At 34.8% G+C, this 12773-nt stretch overlaps 1 protein-coding gene across 1 annotated transcript in view; it reads left to right on the forward strand.

The window, feature by feature from the left end:
- Positions 1-12773, forward strand: part of dap (cyclin-dependent kinase inhibitor dacapo) — a 125940-nt gene that overhangs the window by 25334 nt on the left and 87833 nt on the right. The gene's annotated exons all lie outside the window — the stretch shown is intronic.

Genomic DNA, 12773 nt, shown 5'->3' on the forward strand with positions numbered 1-12773 from the left:
TGCTAACTTGTGAAAATCAAAAATCTCGTCAGTGCCAATTTCCAGTGATTCACTGGAATCCACTGTATTGGTATATAAATTGGACCTGACTTCAAGACTATTTTTTTGTATCTCTATGCAAGAGTGTTATAGAGTCACCCTTGTTCTAGGTGTGTCCTACGACCAAAAAGTTGTGTGTGATTTTTGGGATATTAAAATTCTGGACGGCGTATAAATACATTGCTGTAATAAATTAATTTTTATTCTGTCCGGCACAATTATCCGAATAAAAAATTACTTCCTTCCCAATTGATTGGTCTTCCAAAAATTTTACAACACAAGAACCAATTGCATTGGCCCCTTTGTTTGTAGTCCCTTCATGCTAAACAAAACAGTAACCATTTTTATTATTAATGTGTGTAAGATGGTAAAATTATAGGTTGAAAGCTTTCTTTTATAATATAGCACTGATATCTGGGCATTTGGTGTAGATAATATGGCCTGCAGATTATAACAACATACTATTTTATTCGTCTTTCGCCTTCTGTGTTCTCAATAATTGTTTATTTTTTTTGATGAATGTCATATATTATTTAACTTGAATTATATTTTTCTCTTCGCTACTGCAATTTTTATATTTTTCACAAAAGTCACATAGGTCCTTGTTTGGTTGAAAAAAGCCTATATTATAATGGGTATTGTTCCTCTTGCAAACCAGCAGCATCCTTATCTATATCCAACATGGGTTCTTCAGCATCAGAAAATGTACTTGTCACATTTTTGAAAATCTGTAACATTGCAAAAACAAAAATATCATAGATCTGATTGATATACTGTTGTGTTAATTGAAAGAGTTTATTATTATAGGTGCATAAAATAAATACATAGGTACATAAGATAAGTCGATAATAATAAGTTTCATAACAATAATAATATTAAGGTTAGTTTTGTATATCATTTTAGTATAATATTTTATCACAAAGTCTTACCTTTTTAGAAGTTTTTCAGCTTTTAAAGCTAACTCCACCATCATTCGAATCCTTAAACTCATATTTGATAAAAAAAAAATACACTGCACTACATTACTTGAATCAAAGGAAACAATAATGTGTTGTAGAATACGTCTGGATGCGTTATCAAAGTCTTAACACTGAATCATTTCAATAATTGCCTGCTATCACAATAATAAAAACAATGCCACATTGCATACACCAAAAGAATGCGTCTGATGCTCGGGTTTCACAATTAGTCATGGATAATCATTTGCAGATACTATGGTTTTACATTAACAATGGAAGTAAATCTTTGTATTGTAAAACCCAAATATCTGTCTTTTTTAATGAAAATTTTTAAGTTTGCAGTAACTTCAATTTTACATTATCAAGTTTATGACTATAACAGTTGTTTTGCATTTAAATCTCGAAATTGAAAAATTTGCACTTGCTATGGTTTTACACTCACGGTGCGATTTTATCACAATGACATGGATTGAGGGTCTGCCGGTGCCTCTCGAGTCTCGACTGATATATTTCCTGTCAATGTGATTTCAGTTTGGTGACTAGCTTTGTCTCTATGTGGTTGTGTGCACCTGCAGTCATTGAATGTAAATGAGTATAGGTATACCATGATAAATTGTCAGATGTTCGAATTTAGAACTAAGCTCATCACAGTATAAAAAATATTAAATGTTATTATGTCAAATGTTAGCATGTGGCGACTTCGCTCAACGGATAACTTATACTGGTGGATCTTATAATACATTAAATTTGTTAACTGCAACATATTTGGTAGTTTAGGTCTCGGAATGTACTTAGTCGGCAATTTGAAAATTAAAATGTATATTCCACACTCTTTTATGCTGCTCTAACTCCAAAACCTCCGCGTTTACTACTTTTGAGTGCGACCGGTGAGTGTCCTACTATTGAAGTTAATCCCTCCAAACCAAACCCGCCCAGCACCACACTCGGTCTTAATCGAGCGTATCACGGTATCGCAGTTGTTGGAGCTGTTGGTTAGGTGTTTATCAGAGTCATTGTAGAGTGAGCAGTGTTCATTCGCATGGGACGTTTCACGTACAAAGTATGGTTAATGCAGCTCGCAGTGTTACGTTACCGCCGATGGCTGTGGTCAGCGGTCTTGACTAATTCAAAGTGATTGTGTACAGCTCACATTTTATTACTTGTCTTATGTACATACATAATAATTTATCAATTTTGGAAAAAAAATGTAAGTGATGACTATTAAGTTACGGCTTTAACCATCTTGTAGGGATCACTGCTCCATACAAATTACAATCAATTGAGTTTTCCCCATATTGGTCGGCAACTTCAGAATGGGTTGCCAAATTACATTGCCTAATAAACTAAGGCAATGGTAAATTATCATTGGATGAATTAGTGGCAACTGAAGTGTACTTATACAATAATATAATCCGCTTCGTCATTATCATCATCATCTATCATTCGCATAATATTTAATGAATACGTCACGTAATCGTTTGTAGTTTTTAGTTTTTGTAACTACACGGTCATCTTAAAATAATTTAATCCTTGCTCCAAATTTTTTCTTTTGCTATTCGATACAAGTACGTACGTGTTTTAGATGCCTTTACCTACTGTATTAAACCAATAAAATTAGCTATCTAATCTCAATTGGTCGAATCCGGTCCAATATAATAGGTTTTTTATAAGAAACGTTTGCGGTGTCAAAAACACTGGATGCGTGCGTATTCAAAAATGCCAAGGTAGCAACGCTGATTCGATATTTTTTCCTGGTATATCGGATATCCAGATGAATACCTAAAAGTTTATTCCTCAATGTTCATACAAATAGTCCCTCCAGGTTTACGTCCCTATGTCAGGATAGGAGGTAGAAATTCAGCATACAATGATTTAACCTCTCACGCGAGCATATTTCCATGTTATATTATTATGTATTTAAAAATATTGTTTTATTATATAGGTGTCGTATTTATTTTAGGAATTTAAAAGTAATCGAGTTTTGTGAATAAACTATACTGGCAATATGTACTAAATAATGTTTCAGAGATTGAGAACAATAATTATCATCAAACATGCTTCTCTCTCAATGTTTGGCAGATGGTATATGACCTAAATTAAATAGAACATTACATAACTCATTACATACGCGAAACTTGGTTCATTTAAATTAATACCTACCTACTTTATTAAGGTTTTTTACAAAAAAAATCGGTGAACGTTAGTAAGTAGTTCTAATTATTTTATATGTCTGAGACATTATTATTAAAATTACCTCATCGTCTGATGTAATTATCTATTATTCGCAATATATCTACAAATTATAAAAAGTAACCAAATATAAACCTTGTAGCTAATTTCGTTGTTGGAAAAATAGTACAATTTAGTTAGACTGCACCCCCATACGCCGTCTGTGGTTGAATTTTTATGTATGTATGACCCTTCTATACCCCGCGCCGGTGTTATGGTCGACAGGCGAGCGGGGGGTCGAACGCAGACGTTTAGAAGTTAGATCTTCAATAAAGAAATAACTAAGTACTTCTATTCGAAGAATAATACATCAGATTTAATAATGGATCATTCTTTATTGAACAGGCGTTATTCGAAACGCATAATAAACATACATACCTACTAGAAAAATTTGTACCGAATGTGACTTGAACCTACAATCATTGGGGGAATTCGATGTATTTGTTTTTCTAGTTAGTTTTTGTTGTCGCATGAAAACTGGAACTTTCAACGTAAATTATTATTTAAGGCTATACTTCAGCTGAGGCATAGTCTAAAAAGATCGTGACTAGGCGATGCGTGGATTGTGCAAATGACGCGAGCCGAACGAAATTATAATCAGTCATAAAAATTCAACATGCGTCCTTTTAATGTTATGTTTATTATTATATTCGTAATAATAATAGTATATTCATTGACAAACCTCCACTCTGTGGAGGCCCATATGATCCTATTAGGATCGGACATGGTCGAAAAATTCATTGACATGTTTTCTTTTTCAAGTACACGCTGAACGTTTTTAGTCATCTTTACACGATTTAAGAATATATTCCTCCGACGCCATCACAAAACAAATTGACGTGCTCACACCTCGTGTCAGTCTCCGATTGGCGTCGACTGCGAAATTTCGTTCCACATACTGTTGAAAATTATTTACCGTTTCACTTATCTACGCTCTTAAGTGTTTCAAATTTCATAAGCCGGTCTCTCGTAAATATAAAAAAACGCTGGTCCCAGATTGTCTGGGAGACATCTCAGAGTGTCGATTTTTTAATTGAAAGTATACGTTTTTTCAGCAGTGTTTTACGTAGATAATAATTGGGGACACCCATGTGTACATAGTTTTTTTGTTGTTTCAATTTAAGTAGTAGTAGTATTCCGTCACGCAACTGAACTCTGCGTGTGACAGTTATGGCATAATTATTATTACTTTCTCATAATTAAAGAAATGTCGGCAACACATTGAAGGCAGTCAGGCATTCATTCGTGAATAATGTTTATTCTGTGAGATCTAAAGCAGTGTCATCTTTATTTCGTTGCGGTGAGCTTAAAATCGCCCAAAGAATGGGAAATGCGATAACAACATTCGTATCGGCAGCATGCTATGCGAGGAGGTGTTAAAATTAAGGCCATGCATTAGTTGAGGCACGGTCTAAAAAGATCGTTGCTATGCGATGTGCGAATTGCGGGTCGCGGGTGCAAAAGACGCCTGTCAAACGAAATATTATTTCTCATATAAATCCAACATACGTCCATTTTATGTTCTGTTTATTATTCTATTAGTAACAATAATAATATATTCATTGACATGTTTTCTTTTTAAAGTAAATGGGTAACGTTTTTAGTCATCTTTACACGATTTTAGAATTAATTGGCCCGTCGCCATCACGCAGCAAAGTATGTCTGACTCGACGTTCTCTCAATGAATGCGAAGCGAGTACAAAATTTTGTCGCGCGTACAGTTGAAAATTATTTGGCGTTTCACTGATGCGTCACCTTAACGAAACTGAAAAATAAAGATACATTTTAAATATAGGACATTCGAAACAAGTCAAATTAAATTGTACTACCAGATCAATGAATTTCTTATAACATAACACAAATGCTCATATTTATTAGTTATAATATGTATATTGTTTCGGACTGAGAGGAAAGTGATTTCCTGGTACTAAAAACACAAGATGTTTTCAATAATTTTCTTTAAATTAATAGTTTCTATTGGTACCTACATTAATCTTATGATTTATTATTGTAATACATTGAAAATGATTAATTTCCCCATTAACAGTCGTTATTTCTGTCTCACGTGGATTTCACGTGCAATTTTTTACAACCAAAATATTCGTTCTAACTGCATTTGAAATTTGACGCATATTTTAGTGAATTGAATCTCTTTGAGGATGCTTACACGTGTCCTAAATTTGAATACTTACCGCAACGCCGCACATCATGGACCGAAGTAAGTTAATCTCGTTTTACGGGTTTATATTGATATTGCAGCTTTGTGGTGCTTTCTATTCTTATTCAATTAATTTGATTGTACGTATATCGGTTTTTATGATCCACTGGGAACCGAAGTACCAATCTCTTGAAACATACCTAGGTACTATTCTTTGCAAACAATGCTGCCTTAGAGTTTAATGCAATATTCTCATGAGATCTGTGTGAAATATTTCATGAGATATTTTTCGAAACGGATATTTTATTGTGACAATATGAACTCTTTTGACTTCTTCGGAGTAATTTAATATTTCGTAAGGTGACGTTTTTATTTAAGTTCAGTTGGGTCTAAAACGATTGTGACTACGCGACGCGAAGATTTTGCAAATGACGCGTACAGAACAAAACATAATTTGTCATAAAAAGTCAACATGCGTCCATTTAATGTTATGTTTATTGTTCTTTTATTAATAATCATAATATATTCATTGACATGTTTTCTTTTTCAAGTAAATGGGTAACGTTTTTTAATCATCTTTACACGATTTAAGAATTAATTCCCCAGTCGCCATCACAAAACAAATTGACGTGTTCACAGCTCTACTTTCGCTCTCCGATTGCCAGCCAGTCCGAAATTTCGTCGCACCTATAGTTGAAAATTATTTGCCTTTTCACTGAAGTACCGTCTTAATGTTTTCTTAGTGGCATTGTTGATCTGCATTTCTGTAATCATGCTATGGATGGTTATTTACAGTATTTTATAACTGTGTGTTTGATGTAGGTACATGTACCATTATACCTCACCATTATGTCATGGTGAAGGCAACTTACAGATCCCCCCGCATTTTCAGGTAGGTATAACCGCAAAAATCCTTCACACTGAGTATAGCCCTATAAAATCGCACCCAAGACGTCATTGTGGTTCTAGAATACTTATAACGTATTTTTAGACGATGTGTTTCAAATCTGTGACCCACCGATCAGAATAGAAACCGCTTTTCGTTAGTCGAATTATTAATAACCATGTCCTTGCTTTTTCGTACAAGGTGGTTGTTAGTAATCTTGAACAATCACAAATACCCAGGCTTTGAGAAAAACACACAAATATTGTGTCCTTACCGGGAATCGAATCCAGAACTCTCGGGTGGAAGGCCAGTGCTTTACGCACTGCACCTCGAGAGCCGCCTTCGTTAGTCGATTATGAAGTATACAAGCTATCAAGAGTTTCTACAATACATCGATAATTATTCGGCTCGGTACAGTTCAAAGACACTTGTGAACCTAGAAAGCTTTGAAACAATATTCATATAACCAACGAATACCGTTCATATGCCGAATTAGAAAATATATCATGATTGACACGCCATATTATGATGATTGGCTTACGTGGTAATATTTTACGATAGCATCTATCTGTGGTGTGTTTGACTTGCAGAAGCGTTCCGCGATATTTATTATTCGCCGAGAAGAAGCAATGAACCCAGGCCTCACTATATCATCTCCTACGTGTTTTTTTCCCGAGCGTGTACTACTATGAAACGTACTACGTGTTTTGTCTCTTGGCATGCGAGTAGAACCAGTGCTTACGGAGAGGTCAGCGTAAACTCGATCCAGCGTGGCTTCGGAGACGCTAGCCAAACTTTGGTACGCGCGCTTTCAATACCCGTGGAAATTAATGCGTGTGCCATAATTTCTCACCCTTTGACGCCGGGATTAAATACGTTTACATGTTCCATCTGTTGCGAGACTTAATTACCTTTACCTTTGAACTAACACCTGGACACTAGTAATACAAAAATGTAGTGGATGCAATCAGCACCGATTCACGTCACCCTAATGACTTTCACGAGTTTGATGGATCTGTGCCATTTAAAGGCGTTACTAATGTGACTGATGACTCTGCTTGTTGAGTGATTCATTTGTAAAGAATAAATTATTAGGGTTTTATTCCCCCGATCCCCACTATGTTTTTAATTTTATCTCTGACTATATTTACGTATCCTTCCCTGCTTGGGCTCGTGTCCGGAAAACTGTATGTATGCAGTTCACCGTATCACCGTGGAATTTTGTATCGGAAATTTATATGGTCGTATATTAAAGACCGTCCAACCTCTTTATTCTACATACCTTATCGGTTTACACTTTACAGGAAGCCAGCAGCAAACAAATTTTGAAAATAGCATTTATACTGGATTATTTGTTAGGTTAGGTTTTCATTCTTGAATTCATGAATTTTGCCAAAATAGTTATGAAAATTGAATTAATGTTCATATTGGATTTAATAAAATTGGAGACCGTATAGTATACGCCATACGGTCATCTCTTTCCGATAGAAAGCTCACGGTGAACTGTGCCACGGTGAAAATTGTTACATACAATTTACATTTAACCGCTTGGGCTAGCTAATTTTGTTACCATCAATAATATGCATCTGAGTAATTTTCTTTCTGTTGCGTCATATTACATGGGAAAGAATTGTACAAATAATATTCGTAAAACTCAGGCGGATATGAGTCGCTTCTTTGTGAGATTCTTTCATTCTAATTGGATATCCCAAAGGTGTGTCAGAATATTCGACAGCCTTCTGCGATCATCACTGTTGAAGCTGGAATAATATAGCATCTGCATTTTACCATTGAATATACCAGTAGCGATTGGTGGCGGGTGGAGGTAGGCTGTTAATATTCGCCATAAATAGTGCACATTAAACTTTGTTAGTCATACGTATTTTTGTTTTTATTGAACTAAGACTACACTTTACAGATGGTGTTGGTTAGCCCCTGCTTAAACCCTGCCTAAATCAAACCATAATAGTTTTGGTATATTTTGGGTGATACGACAAAATCATGCACACCTTTTCATTCATACTTATTTGTTTTCGTTGGATTAAGAATACATATTACATAATTATTGGTTCATTTTTCAAATTGATTAAGCCTTGCCTAAACCAAACTATGTTATGTACGATTTAATTGCATAATTTTATATTTTATAGATAGACGAGTATTATTTGACTATAATCTATTTTATAATGTCATGGTTTTCGCAGGGTTTAATTGAATTTTAAAAACTAACCAACACCATCTGTAAATAATTGTATCTAGTCTTATTTCAATGAAAACAAATACGTATGACTGACAAAGTTTATTATGCAATATTTATGGCGGATCTTAACAGCCTACCTCTACCCTTCACCACTGGAATATACTATAATATGTAATATCAGATGGCTTGCTTGAAACGAAATTATTCTCCAATAAAGTCAATGGTCACGCTGCCTACCTACTTGCATTATTTTAACATTTTTTTATACACAACTTTGATTATTGAAAGTCAGTTGGTTCTGGTTAAATTTTCGTCTAGACTTGACGACTACAGCTTGTCAATTGCTGTTGGGCTCACAAATTGAATGCAGCCACAATATTATGAATGTCACTGGCTACCACTCATTCGGATGGGCAGTTGCAGTTGCATGATTGCTATGCTATTTGAGGTTTTATTATTATCCGCTTATTAAAGTAATGGTAGGTAATAGATGATAGTTTGGTAAGAATTACTATGGATCGTTCCACCATTTCAACGCAGTAGTTTTGGGAAGTATTTTATTATTGGAAGTTAACTAAATGAATATTGTGTTTGTTGGCTTGCAGTTGATGTCTCAATATGTTTCCCATCAAACAAACAATTAGTTGTGTTCGTTTCTGTTATCTAAGTTTTGATAACCTATGCATTGATCTCAGAACTAGCTAGACTGCGATTATTGAGGAAGAAGCATTCGATATTTCCAAACTGATATCAACGTGGCAAAGGCCAGTTTTCTATAATCTTAAGGCCCGCCCCTTCATCTGCTTGTGAAGTTATTTGGACACTTGGAGAATCGCTGCTCGGGTGGGTCCATTCACCGCCTGCCTATATAATAATATATTCGTGTGTTTCTTTCTCTACGTGGATGTACGTTTTGAATTGAGCTTTTTAAACAACAGTTTTATTTGTTGGCCCGCTATCTCGGCATTCATTACAAACCTCTAAAATATTTGCATTTTATGTAAATAAGCGTCGTCCCGATTCATTAACTGGTCATCGTTGTTTTGCTTTTCTATAAATAGTTTTTGCTGTTTGTTTGGCATACATATATCTTTATAATCATTTTAAATGCACTTTGAGCACTTACGTAGGATTACATTCAAATAAATTACCTAGACACGATGTCGACGAGATAAATTTCACTTGGGTATAATATACAGTAAGTAAGAATATTATAGTGATGTGGCTACATAACTTGGTAAGTGATTGAGTAAATTGTCTCCATGGGGTCTGACACCTATAATAATATACTCAATATGGGAGTTCTTTCACCATAACATACGATAAAATAAAGCATACTACATTGCGTAATGCACAATTGCAGATATCGGACATGAGTAATTCACTGATTCCAAATGAACAAAAAAAACACAGCTATAGTTTGATTATGTACCTATTGATTTTGAAATAATTTATGATTATGACACATCTATATTGTAATAACGTATAATTTTCAAGCTCCATTTTCTACATACGTACCTTGGATGCGACCAAATATTGTGGGCTTGTAGCCTCGGTTGAAACTGGTTATAAAATTATCAGACTACGAGGCGACCAGGCCCAATTAGAATACTGTAGTATTTGCTGTGATGCGATAGACGGGTGGTAAAGTGTCCAGTTATTAAGTCGTGGGTCTCGGGTTCGTGTACCGGGCCTGACAAATTCATAGGTTCAAATAGCACCCTTTTCTCGTAATATAATACGTTAAAGAACTTCTTCTCGAGGCGGCGAAGATTTGCACCGGAATCGGTGATTAGGAAAATAGTAGCACTTCAGCAATTCTAAAAACATTCCTCCGTACGAGAAGCCATTATTCACTATTTATATCACGAGGGACGCCACAATAATATTATGATTACGAATAATTTTTTTCATTTTATCGGATGCTTAAACCTATATTCTTCCTTGTACCTTTTGACTTGATATTAATTACTTGTGCATACTATACTAACTTGTACGTTTTCTTACAATCATTGTCGATCGTCCCATAAGACTCGGGCCGCTTCCAGCGACCAAAAAAAAAATCGTGGGTCATTCCTCCTTGCGATTGACTATTGGGTCGCGACCGAAAAGTCACAAGTTCCTTCAACGCCCTTAGGCTATTCAAGAGTTGAATCCGTCGAAACTTGTACTCTAAGCGCTCTTTATTCCGTCTTTTTTGATGTTCCATACGGTGATTGATTTTATCGACGGCCTAAAAAATGTCTCTCTCATTCTAATCATCCAAACTTTGTAAAGGAAGAAAAAGGACAGAACACACGCTATCGACGCCTTTACATTTAACCAGGCCAGATCCAGCTTAGTACAATTTATTTTATTGTTTCAATTACGTACTGTAATAAATAGTCGGTATTAACTTTTGGTTAGGAACCTTATCTACCATACTCGAAGGAGATAGTTAAATAATATTCAATTTAATAGTCCGGATGCGAACTAGTAAAACGCGAACTCGCTTGGAACTGGTTATTTGAACTTGCTGTTTAGACCATAGAAACATAACAAAGGTAACCATGGGAGTTCATCTAACTCTCTTGCTAACCATCTACGAATAATATGATAGAACACCTACAACAATTACCAGCAGATATGATGTCTTAATTATTTTAAGTTATGTAAATAATATTACGCGATTCTGTTCTTTCAAACACTTTCATAAAAGTAATCATCATGTAGTAGTTACTTGGTAGAATAGGTACTTGTTAGTAACTTCTCAAATCTGTAATATAGTCGTCCAAATGTTTTAGTTCGTTCTCATTACCCATTTTTGCTGTGTGCTTCCATGCTGGATACTATGGTAAAAATAAATTATATGAATGAATGACGGGTAAAAATACATACTTACGTGTAAGTATAAATTATTTTGAAGTATTACTGCGTTAGTCTAAAAACCTAACCTACTATTAACCACGTTATAATATGGTAACCAAGTTAACTATTTAACATGTTATATCTAAACTAATTTGTTTTTGCAATCCTGATTTTCTTTAAATCGTAATAGGTAGGTTGTTGAGTATATGAATTGACATTTTTTAGTCTTTTTCTCTCTTTGTGATGTTATAAAATGTATCTCAGTAATATGCTAAGCTCCTGGGGCTGGGCCTGTCAATGACCTCAGCGCGGGTACATCGTACGAGGACGAAAGCATTTTTTTCATATGTTTTCGCCACGTCTCTCTCCCTCGCGCGATCAGCTTCTCTCTTCGTCTCTTTCCAAACATTTTTCCTTTTTACTTTATTCCTTCTCACTGCAGGACCTGCATCTGGGATTTGTTTGCATTGCACTTTCCTTCATGAGCACACTGAGTGAGAAAAGAGACGGTTATATTTTTTAATGTTGCGTTTATGAGTTGATTTCCAGAAGGACGCTGAATTTTGTTTCAATTTTAATGCTTTCATATTTCCAGTGGGGCGATATACGATACAGTATTTTTTTTTTTTGTTATAGTATATTTTCTTTATCTGACGTATGTAATTATCATTTATAAGGAACGACAATATTATAACTTACATTCGCCATTATCTTACATTGTAATACATAATATTATAATGTAATATACCACGACTACCCTCCCGCTATTGATATCTAATACCTTCAACAATGCCTCTGACCAATTCACCCCTAGGCAAGCATATAATCCTACTAATCAGGCATGTGATATTGAGAGACCATACTATGGTATGTAGAATTAATGATTGGCAAAATGTCCTTAGTGTAACGACTAAAAAAACAAAAACTTAGTGGTTGAAATTTCGCAACAGTGAGCAAATTCAACTGAGATAATATCGTAAATGCCCATATTATGATCCTATTAAAATAGGTCATGATCAAAAGAATATCGTAATTGCATACAATAGCTTTTTAACCCTACTCGTAAACATTGTTACGTATTTACTATTCAATCAATCTGCGATCAGCAGATTCAGCGAAGTTAATGATTTCTTTCGTTAAAATGTTGATTTTATAATATCACCCTTTACTTTATGTTTAGACGGCTAACTTATTGCAACAATATTGTAACCCACAAGGCATCTATTATTTTCAACCCTAATAATTATTTGTAAGCATCATTTACGAATCGACCAGCAAAAATCACAATACAGTATTGGACATGGAGATTTTTTATTCAGCGGTATTAGGTATCTCCTTAATATCATATTATTATTGTGTTGCAGGCTGCAACTTCACATCGGTTATTTTTGATGTAACGAATCAGGGGTTATACGGGGATTATTAAGTATACAAAAAACGTTAATGCTCTCCCCG

This window comes from Rhyacophila brunnea, unplaced genomic scaffold, assembly GCF_057557595.1.
Source record: "Rhyacophila brunnea isolate RB1 unplaced genomic scaffold, BYU_Rbru_1.0 scaffold_12, whole genome shotgun sequence".
Lineage (NCBI taxonomy): Eukaryota > Metazoa > Arthropoda > Insecta > Trichoptera > Rhyacophilidae > Rhyacophila > Rhyacophila brunnea.